The sequence below is a fragment of the Monodelphis domestica genome, chromosome 1, assembly GCF_027887165.1.
Source record: "Monodelphis domestica isolate mMonDom1 chromosome 1, mMonDom1.pri, whole genome shotgun sequence".
In the NCBI taxonomy this organism is placed as follows: Eukaryota; Metazoa; Chordata; class Mammalia; order Didelphimorphia; family Didelphidae; genus Monodelphis; species Monodelphis domestica.
Window position 1 is genome coordinate 693644338 of NC_077227.1, and position 14664 is coordinate 693659001.

Consider the following 14664-nt stretch of genomic DNA (forward strand, 5'->3'; position numbering starts at 1 on the left):
ATCCCTACTCTATTATTCCTCTGGCTTTGACTAAGTCATTTCTCTTTATTGGGCTTGAACTGTCTGATCTTAAAAAGATTCCAGGTGGGATATTGTTCCCTTCCCTTCCCTTCCCCCTTCCCCTTTCCCTTTTCCCTTCCCTTCCCTTCCCTTCCCTTCCCTTCCCTTCCCTTCCCTTCCCTTCCCTTCCCTTCCCTTCCCTTCCCTTCCCTTCCCTTCCCTTCCCTTCCCTTCCCTTTCCTCACTCTCTCCCTCCCTTCCTTCCTCCCTCCCTTCCTTCCTTCCTTCCTTCCTTCCTTCCTTCCTTCCTTCCTTCCTTCCTTCCTTCCTTCCTTCCTTCCTTCCTTCCATTAATATCAATTCTAGTACAGAAGAGTGGTAAGGGCTAGGCAATGGGGGTTAAGTAACTTGCCCAGGTTTACAGAGCTAAGTAAGTGTCTGAGATCAAATTTGAACACAAGTCCTCTCATCCTCCCACCAAAGCCCTGGCACTCTATCTCCTGTGCTGCTTAGCTGCCCCTCTTGGTTCAAACTTCTAAGGCTTGGGGCCTCTGGAATACTGATATAGGGAGGGGTTTAAGGTAGTTGTAAGGATTATTCATTTCAGGATAGGTACTGGACCTGGTATAAGGAACATGCCCTGGCATTGATCACTTTCTTTGAAATATTGTATATGTGGTCCTATAGAGTTGACTAGCAGTGGTGTCAAACTCAAATAGAAATATATTACTGAGGGCTGCATATTGACTTGAACAACCACAAATTAACATTATCTATGTTTTATTGTATTTTATTATTTTGTTAAACATTTCCCAATTACATTTTAATCTGGTTAGGGCAACACTAGGGAGTTAGGAACTCACCCAGGACCACAATGGGTCAGAGGCTAGATTTGATTCTCCACTCAGATTCTCCTGGTTCTAAGACCATCTCCCATTCATGGCAGGAAACATTTTTTAAGCATCTCCTCTGAACTGTACTTGGTCCCTATAGACCCAACAAAATAGTCCCTGTATCTCTGTCCTCAATGAACTTATATGGGGGAGAGAAAAGGGGAAGATACTTCAAATGAATGCCTCAATAAATATGACACCAGGTAATTTAAGGGCTTCTGGGTATGTGGGGTCAAATGACCTGGGTTTCTGGGATCAAATCCCATCTCATTCATTCACTACTTGTATGATGTTGGGTAAATTGTTTCTCAGTTTTTTCATCTATAAAATGAGAAGGGTTGGACCTCTCAGATTCATTCCAGATCCAAATCTTTGATCCTGTGTATTTGAGGAGGGAGAGGTCGTTAATAAATAACTGGAGGAATAGGGAGGGCTCCAAGGAGGAAGTGGCTTTGGAATTGAATCACGAACAAGGGTAAGGATTCTCTGAGGTGGAGATGGGGGCCAAGAGTATATATTCTAGCCATGGGAGGCTGACCTGCATGGAAGTGGGAAATGGAGTGAACTTGGTGACCAGTTAGTAATATAGCTTAGCTTGGATGTAGCTCAGGCTGTGGGGGACCTAAAATGCTAAACCTAAACCTAAAATACTCACCTAAAACTAGGTGAGTTTCCATCTGGAGGGGAGACATTGAAGGTTTCTGAATTGACTTTCTGGTTTCTTTGTTTCTTTCTCCCTTATTTTCTGGCTTAGAATTGATCTTAAATATTGGTTCCAAGGCAGAAAAGTTATAAAGGCTGGGCAATTGAGGGTTAAGTGACTTACCCAGGGTCACACTATAATAACTCTTTTAGGTAGAGAATGCAGCAATTATTAAATCTGTGATCCTATAGTTTCCATTTTACAGATGAGAAAATTGAGTCTCAGAGAGAAGATGTGACTTGTGTTATCATAGGATTTAGAGCTGGAAGGAGCATTAGCCAATATCTGGGTCAAACTTGTAATTTTACAAAGTGGGAAGAAAGGTGAAATGATTTGCTCCCAGTCACACTGTCAGATCTGGGATTTGAATACATGACTTTGTATTTCTGGTCAGCAGCCCTCACTCTCTCTTTTCTCTCCCCCTGCTCAGTTTTCTGGGCCTCTGACCAGAGATAGCCAACACAGGCAACTGGGCTAAAAATATTCTCTCCTGCCTACCCCTCCCCTCCCCCACTCTGTCCTGGGGGTCCAGCTGGCTTTCCCCAGCTTCCTGGATGCTGAGCTCATGAAGACATTTTGGTAAATCTGGCCTAGACTCTGGGCCAGGTGGGCCTTGACCCCATGGCCAGCCAACTGGGGATCATGTTGCATTGTCTGCTGGTCCCAGAGCCTAGTCTGGACTCTCTCCTTCTCTTTCTCTCTTCTTGGAAGAAATATCTTGATTTGGGATCCCTGCCTCCTATCCTGTGTCTCCTCGGGACTGATAGGAAGAAGAGGAGAGACCAGGATATATTCACAGATAAAGATTTGAAAATCACTGTCTTCTCCACTTACCTGGAATAGAATCAGTTATCAAATAATCAATTTATTAAAGTGACTACTATGTGCCACATAGTGTAGGATAGTGGAGAGAGACTCTACCTGGGAGTCTGGAAGGATTGGATTCAAGTACCATTTCTGACTCATATGGGAAGACATGTAAAGTCTCAGTGGCCCAGGTAGCTCAATGACTCTAAATTGCCCAGCAGCTTGGGATTTACCTTAGGAGAGAATTCCCACCCAGGGAGCTCCCTATAACACGAAATCACAGATCTAGGGTTTTTTTTTAAGTGCTAGGAAATGGAGATACACACTCTAGGAGGAGAAACATGTCTGTCTAGCTATCTAGAGAGATTCACTTACGTATATAGACATATATATATATTTATTATTATCTATTATTTATAAATATTCTCTATCTACATGTATCTCTAAATATAGCCAGATATTCACTTATATACATGTATCTATTTACTTATGCATATGTACATCTATCTATCCATCTGTCTGTCTATCCATACTTCCATCCATCCATCTATCTATCTATCCATCTATCTATCTATCTATCTATCTATCTATCTATCTATCTATCTATCTATCTATCTATCATCTATCTATCTATCTATCTATCTATCTATCTATCTATCTATCTATCTATCTATCTATCTATCTGTTTGCCTGTCTGTCTGTCCATCCATCCATCCATCCATCCATCTATCTATCTATCTATCTATCTATCTATCTATCTATCTATCTATCTATCTATCTAATCTATCCATCTATCAATCAACTATCTGTCTGTCTATCCATCTATCAATCCATCCATCTGTCATCTATTCATCCATACATCTATCTATCTATCTCTCTATCTATCTATTCATCCATCCATCCATTGAACAGGTGAGTGGTACAGTGGATAGAATGCTGAGCCTGGAGGCAGGAAGACCTGAGTTCAAATCTGGTCCCAGACATTTACTAGCTATGTGACCCTGGGAGAGTCATTTCACCCTGTTTGCCTCAGTTTCCTTATCTGTAAAATGAGCAGGAGAAAGAAATGGGAAACCATTTCAATATCCTTCCCAAAAAACTCCAAATGGGGTCAGATAAGTTGGACATAACTGAACAATACCTACACACACACATATGGATAGGTAGATATAGTAAATTTGGGAGGGAGGGCACTGATATTTCATTTAGAAGGTGGTGCTTTAGGGGACAGCTGGGTGGCTCAGTGGATTGAGAATCAGGCCTAGAGACGGGAGGTCCTAGGTTCAAGTCTGACCTCAGACACTTCCTAGCTGTGTGACCCTGGGCAAGTCACTTAACCCCCATTGCCTAGCCCTTACCACTCTTCTGCCTTAGAACCAATACTCACTATTGATTCTAAGACAGAAGGTCAGGGTTTTATTTTAAAAATAAAAAGGTGGTGCTTTGGCTAAACCAAAATCTTGGGGATTCTAGAAGTCAGAAGTGAGGAAAGAGGGCAGCCCAGGCTAGGGGGACTGCTAATACAAAGACACAGACAGAAGAAGGAGGGTTATGTGTACTGGATAGGGAAAAGACCAATTTGACTAGATCACAGAGTGCAGGAAAGGGAAAAATATATAAGGTTGGAAAGGTAGATTGAGGTCAGGGTATAAAGACCTTTAAATGCCAGACAGGAATTTCCTTTTGATCCTAAAGGCACTAGGGAGCCACAGGAGTTTATTTAGCAACTGTGTGGAGGATGGTGAGAGAGGGGATATAATGGAAATAGGGAGACCAATTAGGAGTCTACTGTAATAGCCCAGGTGAGATGTAATCAGGGCCTGACCTAGGGCAATGGCCGAGAGAGGCAAGGGGATGAATAGAGGTGTTGTGGGGGTAGATTAGTGTTGGGCTAGATGATCTCCAAGGACTCTTCCAGGCTAGGATGCTCAGGTAAGTGGCCGCCTAACAGGGCTCCCTGTACCTAGCCGCTTCCTTCCTCCAATCCATTCACCTCTCACCCCTCTAACTGATACTCCTACGGCTCAGTTCTAATCACTGTCACCCAGCAGCCATGACGGGTTCCCTAACTGCCTTTAGGATAAAATACAAACTCTTCTGTTTTCACTTAAAGGCCTTCCCCATCCTGCCCCATCTTTCCGGGAGGATTCCCCTAGCTGGAACAGAAATTCCTTAAGGGCTGGGATTCTTGTTTTTGGTCTTCATATCTCAGTCCCTGTGGGGTGCCTGATGTGCAGGAGATGTTTGAATTGAATTGAATATCCCACAATGCCAAGCCAGTGCCCTTCTCCTTCTCCTTCTTTATCTAGAGGGTGAGAAGAATAACCCCTCCCTCCCAGCCTCCTTCTGGGGCTGAGTATCCGGCGAGTTCCTGAAAACTGTCAGGTATGTGTGAGGATGGTGGGATGATGAATTGAGAGTGGGGGAGCAACCAGGTTGGGCAGAGGGGGTTCTAGGGTCATGTTGGGACAAGGTTGTCATTAAATGATTGCTGGTGATAGCATCATCCCTTTCTGTTCCTTCCATTCAATTTGGCCTCCACTAAGCCCCACATGAGCCAGGTCCCCACCAGGTTGTCGTGACAACAGAGGCAGACACAATACAGGGCTGTCCTTCATCTGTTACCTTGGCAACCAGAGAGTCAGCTCTCCACCCTCCCTGAGTCAGTCAACTCCCCCCACCTCCACACATACATTCAAACACCTCAAGGGCTTCCTTTGTTTCCCAGACTTCGAGGTCCTGGGTGCCTACTCACAGGATCACAGAATGTCAGAGCTGGGAAGGACCTGAGAAAGCGTCTTAGCCAACCTCCTCCTTTCAGGAAGAAGAGAACTGAGTTCTGGGGAAGGGAAGGGAAGTTCATGAAGCAAGTGTGTGGTCAGAGGCAGGCCTAGAACCCAGGTCTCTGGAATCCTCCTCTGCACAAGCTGCCTCACAGAATCCCAGGGGATTAGGAAGCCACCTCCATCATCTGGCTGGAGGTAGTGCCATGGATAGAGTGCCTAAAGCCAGGAAGACCCAAGTTCAAATCCAGCTGCAGATGCTCAGTGTGTGTGTGTGTGTGTGTGTGTGTGTGTGTGTGTGTGTGTGTGTGTGTGTGATCTTGGGCAAGTCACTTAACTTTGCCTCAGTTTCCTCATCTGTCAAATGAACTGGAGAAGGAAATGGCAAATCACTCCAGTATCTTTGTCAAGAAAACCCCAAATAGGATCACAAGGAGTTGGAAACAGCCAAACAATGACAACTTAGTGGTCATGTTCAGAAGAAATTCATATCCAACCAAGTCTCTGACTGGACACTCTCATTGATGGGGGAACCCGCTTGCTTTTGAACAACCCTGTCTGTCGAGGGTTTCTCCTGACATCAGCTTTTTTCTTTTTGCCTCCTTATAACTCCTACTCTTTGCTCTTAGGTCTTTTCTATGGGGCTACCTCCTCCACCAAAAAAAAAAAACCAAAAACCAAAACCCCAAACCCCAAAGGTTCTTCCTTCCTCTTCCACAGGAAAGCCCCTTCAAAAATAATAGTAATGGTTAGCATTTCTATTATGTCTCCAGCTTTGCAGAGCACTTTACATTTATTACCTCATTTGGTCTTCCCAACAACTCTGTGACGTGGGTGCTATTATTATCCCCTTTTTGTAGGTGAGGAAACTGAAGGTGAACAGATGAATGAGTTGCCTGGGATTACGTAGAAAAATTCAGCCCTTGCTGACTCCTGGTCTAGTACTTATGTCTATCGCATCACTCGGCAGCCTCCATGACCTGAAGAATCTTGGGAGGATGGGCACCACCCCAAGCCCCAAAGGGCCTTCCTTCCGTGGACAGGACAGCGATGCCCCTGCAGAGGGTCAAAGCAGGGTGGGCTCCACTCAGGCTGGGCACGCTGCGGTCATTCAATCGTATTCGCTTGAGTTGGATTCAGGAGGGGTTAGGGACACTGTTGGGGTCTCTGGACCCCCAAAGGGACCTCCGGATTCCCAGGGAGCTCATTTCTGGAAGCCTGGGGCTTGTCACAAGGCTGCAGGAATCCAAGAGCTGGGCCAGGTTGCAGAGGCGGAGGCCCCAGGCAGGGCAAACAAAATGAAGCGTCCTTGGCAACCTCACTTCCACTTCTGTCTCCCTCCCCTCCTCAGCCTACCCCAACTCCCCACCCCGGGGCATCTGGAGTCTGGAAATATCCTGTGAATCTCTGGGGCTGAGAGGCTGGGGCAGCTGGTGGCACCTGGCCTCTTCTTCATTCCTTGGCCCTTTACCCCAGAGAGAGGGGGGAGAGTGGGTCAGGTCAGGCCTGGCCAGCGTGTTGGGGAAAAGCCCCAACTCAGGTTTCTGTCTAGGATATTATTAGCCTTTGACCTCACGTTTGTTTCTGTCACTACCAAGGGAACCATGTCCACAAAGGCTACTCAGGGTCCAGGCATCTGCTGCTGTCACCGGCCCCAGACCCTCTCACCCATTTCCCCTGCCAGCAGAAAAAGCACTGGATTGGGAGTCAAAGAATCATAAAGCTGAATGTCCTTAGAAAAGTCTCTTCCTCTCTCTAGACCTCAGTTTATTTATAAAACAAAAACTTTGGAATAGATGATCTCTAAGGCCTTTTGGCTTTAATAGTCTATGATCCAAGGCTGCTTCCAAGGCCATAGTTTATGTCCTGGGGAGGAATTTACTGACTGGTTCTATGATAAAGATTCCTTTTTATTTTATTTTATTTTATTTTATTTTATTTTATTTTATTTTATTTTATTTTATTTTATTTTATTTTATTTTATTTTATTTTATTTTATTTTATTTTAAACCCCTTACCTTCTGCTGTAGATCAGTGCTATGTATTGGTTCCAAGGCAGAAGAATGGTAAAGGCTAGATAATGGGGGTTAAGTGACTTGCCCAGGGTCACACAGCTAGAAGTGTCTGAGTCTAGATTTGAATCCAGGACCTCCTATCTCTAGGCCTGGCTCTCAATCTCCTGAGCTACGCAGCTGCCCCCAAAGATCCCTTTTTAACAACAATGACAAAAAAGTCGGAGGATATCTTCTACCCTAGCCTCCATCCAGATTTTATACAATGAAGATAGTACATCAGAAAAAAACAAGCATCTCAGAACTATATATTTTTGAAACCCAGGAATGCACCGTTTTCTACATATATATTCATGCTACCTAATAGAAAGTGTCTTCAGGCCTTCCCCTTTCCCCCTCAATAAACCCACCTTGCCCATATTTTCTTGGTGTCTCCCCTAACCCCCAGGAATCAGCCATACTTGAGTCACAATGACTGATACTGATTTCATGATTTTTTTTTAAACAGGTCATAAAATATTAGTGCTACGTCTGGAGTCAGAAAGATCTGAGTTCAAATCTGCCCTCAGATTCTTCCTGGACAAGTCACTTCACCTTTGATTGCCTGACCCAAAGGATCCATTGGACCCACTGGAGAAGGAAATGACAAACCACTCCAGTTTCCTTGCCAAGAGAACCTCCATGGCTATCCATGGATAGCCATGGCCCAGGGGAGTCAAAAAATGAAGAAGCAGGACACAGGCATGGGGTGCTATTGGTGGAATTTCAGGCAACAAGAAACAGGTGAGGAAAGTAACAGTCAGGTACAGGGAACTTCCCAGAGCCAGAGCCCAACAATATTCTGCCCAGGGTGAAAGTAGACCCTAGTAAGGGAATCGGCGTGCCCTGGAAAGAGACTACAAACTCTGGGGAAGGAAGGGAGATGGGGGAGAGCCACGGTGCTATGTGACTATCAGCAGGGCTCCAGGGCCAGGGAGAGGGGGATGTGAGGCACAAGACCAGGTGTCAGAGGGCCAGATGATGACACCGACTTTCTGAGAATGAGTCAGGCCCTTGTGAGTGGGACAGTCTAAATATGCTAACGGTATTCAACCCTTGGCTGCCCTGCATGTGTCTGGAGTAAAAGGAGGCAGCCCAGCGAGGTGGAAATCACAGCCCAGGAACCCAGGAGGCCTGGTTCCTGGTACCAGCTCCACCACTTACTAGAAGTGTGGGCTTGGGCAAGAACCCCACAGGAATCCGTCTCCCGAGCTTTAAAGTTGGGGAGACCAGATAATAATTAATGCTTCCATTCATATAGGCTTACAAGGCAATTTCTCTTTGGGTAGAGTTTGGTTTTATATCATTTTTATTTAAAAAAACCCCAATATCCCTCTCTTCTACCCTACCAACTGTGTTATACTAGAATATGTTATAATATAGAATGTTAGAATAGAAGAGAATTAAAAAAAAAGAGGAAAAGGATGTGTAGTAAAGCCAACCAGCCCATTCGCTGAATCTGACAGTAAATCAAATAGTTTGCACCCATAGTTTTCCACCTTACCAAAGAAGAGGAGGTCCATCTCATCAGTTCTCGAGGGAGGCTAAAGTTGGTCATTATAATTATATATATTATAAATATATATTGCATTTTCTATAATAATAATTTATTCTTATAATAATTTAATTTTAATAATAATAAGAGCTAGCATTTATATATAGTGCTTTAAGGTCTGCAAAGCACTGATTTGATTTTTGCAACAACCCTAGGAGATAGGTGTTATTATTATGTCCATTTTACAGAGAGGGAAACTGAGGCACAAAACAGTTAAATGACTTGTCTGGGGTGGCCTAACTGCTAAGCGTCTGAGGCAGGATTTGAACTTCCTCAGTTCAGCTCAGCTCTCTCCCCACTATACCACCTTGTTGCCTCTAATTGTTTTGATTATTACAGTGATTACATATAGTTTTCTTGGTTCTGCTTCTTTTACTCTTTATTAGATCATATAAATCTTACTATGCTTCTCTGAATCCTTCATAGCTGTCATTTCTAACTGTTCAGTCCTATTCTGTTACATATATTTAGGTACCATAATCTGGTTATAGGATCCTAGATTTAGTGCTCGAAGGGACCTCAGGAAGGGTAATGACTAACCCAAAGTCACTCAGCAATTATAAGAAGTAGAATCAAAATCTGAACTCAAGAGCTGGGACTCCAATCTAGTGCACCCTTCTACCACACAAGACAATTTCTAAAATCTCTTCCAGCTGTATGTGATATTCTAAGGTCCCTTTCAGCTCTGATATTCTACAGAAGATTGACATGATACAAGACCTAAAAGGACGTTAATGGGGTGAGCTCCATGTGAACTAGAGGGGGTCATGGGTGATTTTCTGGAAATTGGTAAGACTTAGAAAAAAGTAGATTTAATAGGATTGGGGCATGTGTGTGTGTGTGTGTATTTATGTGTATGTAGCAGAAATACAAGGGGAATTGCTCTCAATGCTCCCCTTGTACAGAACTGTTTTTATTACACAAGAAGTCTCCCTTCCTTAGTTTTGGAAATTGGGATTTTTGCCAGGGCTTTGGCAGCACTTTCCCATTGCTAGAAATAGGTACATTAAAATGGATGTTAAGGGAATGGGGTGTGGGGTGATGGCACTTCCAGTTGGCACCCAGGTATCCCCCAAGGGATCATTGTTCCCAAGTATTCACATGGACATCTGCCCATGGATTGCCTCCTCTGGCTTATTTCCCCATTAACATTGGACTAGACAAGCTCCAAGGGCCCCTTTCCATTGGAACAGTATGATTAATGCCCGTGCCCTAAAGACTCTGCTAGTGTTGTGTTCTAAAGTCCCATTCATCAATTTTTCAAACCACCTCCTTGGAAAAGTATCTGCCAGGGCTTTCTCTCCAGCTAGACCTCAGGGTAGAGTGGCAAAGTGCTGAATTTGGGGTCTATAGACTTGGGCTCTTGCCAGTGAAAACCCTGGAATACGTCATTGCAGGAGGCTGTTGGTATCTCGGTCCCTGGAGTGGCCCAGCACAAGAGACCCTCTCTTTGGGCTGTCCAAGGAGCAGTCAAGCTGGAGAAGCGCAAGGGAGGACCACTCCCTTTGGAGGGGATTTCCTATAGAGAAAGACTTAGAGCTGGTTGGCTGAGCAGTCAATGGGTTTTCTGTACTGAGAGATGGGGATGAAGAGATGACTTTCAAATCTCTCTCGCCACCTGCTGGCCTGTAACTATCATAGAATTTCAATCCTAAACACTGCAAAGACACCCAGAGGCCTGAATCACCATTATAATAAATACATCTGATGGACTTTTTTTTTTAGTTCTCATCTTTTTTGACTTCATCTGTGTGAAGTCTCTTTCTCTTCTCCCTGAATTTTCATGAAATATGGTCTCATCACTCCTTTTGAGTTTGCTTTGGTGAGTCTCCATGCACATGCCATCTCTTCCTTCTGTCCCCAAACTGTCTATATAGGCTAAAACTCTTTTCTCTCTCACCTTGAATTAAAAAAAAAAAACTTATGAACTTTGCCAATATCAACAAATATGAGCATTTCAATAAACAAAGGACAGAAAAGAGTTACCTATGAAACTGAATTTGTGTTGCATAGCTTCATAAAAAGTAGACATGTATTAAATTTATATGGTAGAAACCAAGCTTCTCTGTCCTGATTTGTGACTCCTGAACTTTCTTCTGCTCTTAGATATAGATATAGAAGATATAGATATCTTCCTTCCTTCCTTCCTTCCTTCCTTCCTTCCTTCCTTCCTTCCTTCCTTCCTTTTTCTTCCTTCCTTCCTTCCTTCCTTTTTCTTCCTTCCTTCCTTCCTTTTTCTTCCTTCCTTCCTTCCTTCCTTCCTTCCTTCCTTCCTTCCTTCCTTCCTTCCTTCCTTCCTTCCTTCCTTCCTTCCTTTCTTCCTTCCTTCCTTCCTTCCTTCCTTCCTTCCTTCCTTTTCCTTCCTTCCTCCCTTCCTTCCTCCCTTCCTTCCTCCCTTCCTTCCTTCCTTCCTTCCTTCCTTCCTTCCTTCCTTCCTTCCTTCCTTTCTCTTTCTTTCTTTCTTTCTTTCTTTCTTTCTTTCTTTCTTTCTTTCTTTCTTTCTTTCTTTCTTTCTTTCTTTCTTTCTTTCTTTCTTTCTTTCTTTCTTTCTTTCTTTCTTTCTTTCTTTCTTTCTTCTCTCTCTCTCTCTCTCTCTCTCTCTCTCTCTCTCTCTCTCTCTCTCTCTCTCTCTCTCTCTCTCTCTCTCTCTCCTTCCCTCCCTTCCTTCCTCCCTTCCTTCCTTCCTTCCTTCCTTCCTTCCTTGCCTTCCTTCCTTCCTTCCTTGCCTTCCTTCCTTCCTTGGTCACTGAATTGTATGTAGAGGAGAGGGGTTAGGTATAAGAAGACTATAAAGGTGTGTGTATTTATATGTGTGGTGGATAGGTTATGAAGTGCTTTGAATCCCAGGGGATTTTGTATTTGATCCTGGAGATGACAGGGAGCCACTAGAGCTTATTGAGTAGGAGGACTAACCTGGTGGAACCCTTTTCCTCACCCTTATCAGTTCTCATCTTAATTGGTCCCCCCACTTCTGAGCTTTCCTCTTTCCAATCTATTCTCTACCCAAGCTGCCCAAGTAAGCTTCCTAAAGATATCCAATCACCATTATACTCCTTCCAAGAAACTTCACAGAGTGACATCTTTGGAATAAAATGCAAATTCCTCACTTGGGCATTTCTTTCACAACAAGGTCCTTCCAGCTTCATTCCATACTGCTGTCAGTCACAAACTCTACATTCTAGGCAGATTAACCTATCTGCAGTTCTTTAAACCTGGCATTCAATCACCTGCCATTATCTCTTCGTAGACTGTCTCTGAAGCCTGAAATGCATCCTTTGCCACTATTTAGATTTAATAAAGTTATTAAAGCTACTATCGGCCTCGTAATTTAATTTTAATTATCACACCCCCATCTTCCTTTTAGAATTCTTAGCTTCCTTTAAGGTTCAGCTCACAGATTATCTCCCATGTGAAATCTTAAGGAATCTGTTGTGCTCTCTTATCTCCTCAAATGATTAGATGACCCCATTTAGGGTTTTCTTGGCAGATACTAGAGGGGTTTGCCATTTCCTTCTCCAGTTCATTTGACAGATGAGGAAACTGAGGCAAGCAAGGTGAGGTGACTTGCTCAGGTCACTGATGGCACATAGCTAGAAAATAGCTGAGGCTGGATTGATTTGAATTTATGAAGATGAGTCTTCCTGACTCTTCCAAGTCTAGTACCCTATCCCTGACCCACCCAGCTGTGGTAAGAAAGGAGATTTGGAATCAGAAGACCTGCCACTATCACTCACCATGACTACTTCCTTTCTCCACAACTTGGTTTCCTCCTCTATAAAAAGAAAATGTTGCACTAAATGATTTCTAATGTATCTTCCAGTGCTGGATGTCTCATTTTCTGACTCATCTCGCCCTCATTCTGGAATATGCCTCTATTAACATGGCCTGAGATCACACTTGGCTTTCTGGGTCTCCATATCACACTTGACTCACACCAAGCTCATCACCAAATACCCCAGATGTTTTTCACATGAACTGCTGTCTAGGCACACTTGTCTCCATTGAAAGCAGTGTAGTCTGATGGAGGGAGCACTGGACTTGGCCTGAGGAAAACCTGAATTTGAATCCCTCCTCATATATGTCCATAAGTCACTTAAACCCTGACTCTCAGTTTGGTCAGTCATGAAATGGGTATCCTAATATCTCTAGCATTTAATTCTGGGAGTTGTGATAAAAATCAAATGGGAATATGTGTAAATGCCTAAGCTTTGCAAGTCCATTAGACTGTCTTGTCCTAAGAAAGGACCTCAAATGTATGATACTTAATCATAAATTTGCAGAAATTTGAGGTTTTTCAACTGTGTCTGACTCTTCCTGACCCCTTTGGGGTTTTGTTGGCAGAAATTCTGAAGTGGCTTACCATTTCCTTCTCCAGTTTATTTTATAAATAAGGAAACTAGGGCAAAGTGAAGTGCTTGCCTAGGGTTATACAGCTAGTCTCTGAGGCTGGATTTGAACTGAGGTCTTCCTGTCTCCAGCCTGAAACTCTATTCATTGGGCCACCTAGCTGCCCTCACTTTGGGAACCCATTCTAATTAAGTCAAGGAGCCAAAATAACATGATTGATGTAACACACAGCACATGTAATCAAGCGATGAGACAAACGTGGTAATGATAGCAACAGCCTGCAGTCTATTCTTTTAACGTTTTACAAAATGCCCCTGTGAAGTCAGTACTACAAGGAGCATCATCCCCATTCAGTCACACTTCTCAGGCTTTTTCATCTTTTCATGCCTTCTGGACTAGAATATTCCACCTTCCCTGTGGCTGGCTCTCTTTGGAGTATTGTACCCCTGCATTCCTCCCCATCTTTTCCCACAGGTTAATTCTTCTTGGAGCCTGAAAGCTCAAGATCAGCCTGCCTTCATTTACCTCCTGATCATGTTCCAATCTTTCTGGATGTCAAAATGTGTCCCTGTGCCAGTTGTCTCCATCCCAGCCCCCTCCACTTTCCATTTTCCACTCTCTCATGTTGTCTTTCCCCATTTGGATGTGTAATAATTAAAATTATGAGGCTAATATTAGTTTAATAACTTTATTAAGCTAGTAGTAAAGGGAAAGGTAGAGAAGTAGAGAGATAGTTTACTAATAATCTATTGGCCACCATGATGGATTGAAACTAACCTCCAACAAGGGTTCCTTAGCTTTCTAAGATCAGGCCAGAAGACCCAACTAGCCCCCGGGTCTCCCTTTATAAGCTGTTTTCTCCATCCACTAGCTCTCATATCACAGCTAAGGAACCAACCATAGTATCTTAATTTGCCTGGGCCACCCACCAATTTCCTGTCTTGTTGGTTCCTTGGTTCTTTAACTTCCTTTCTCTGAGGGCTTATCTATACCTGAATTATTTACTTAGTAGTCTTTGACCACCAGGTCACTGAGAGATGAAATTAAAAAAAAAAAAGAGGACACAATGGAGAGAGAAATTTGCTTTTAACAGATGTAATCTCCCTGAGGACAGGGACCTATTTCTTTTTGTTATATTTGTATCTGCAGTTCTCAGCACAATATGTTGCTGGGGAGTCGTTTCAATCATATCTGACTCTCCATGACCCTACTTGGGGTTTTCTTGGCAAAGATACTAGAGTGGTTGGCCATTTTCTTCCCCAGTTTATTTAATAAATGGGGAAACTGAGGCAAACAGGACTGAGTGACTTGCCCAGGGCTACACAGTTGGTTTGCTTTTTTTTCCAGTTCATTTGATAGATTAGGAAACTGAGGAAAACAGGGTTGAGGGACTTGCTCAGGGTCACCCAGACCTAGAGTCCAGGGCCAGATTTGAAGTCAGGACTTCTGGACTCTAGGCCTGGTACCACCTTAGCAAATGCTTAATAAATTCTTGTTTCCTTCCTTTGTCATTTAACCCATCAGG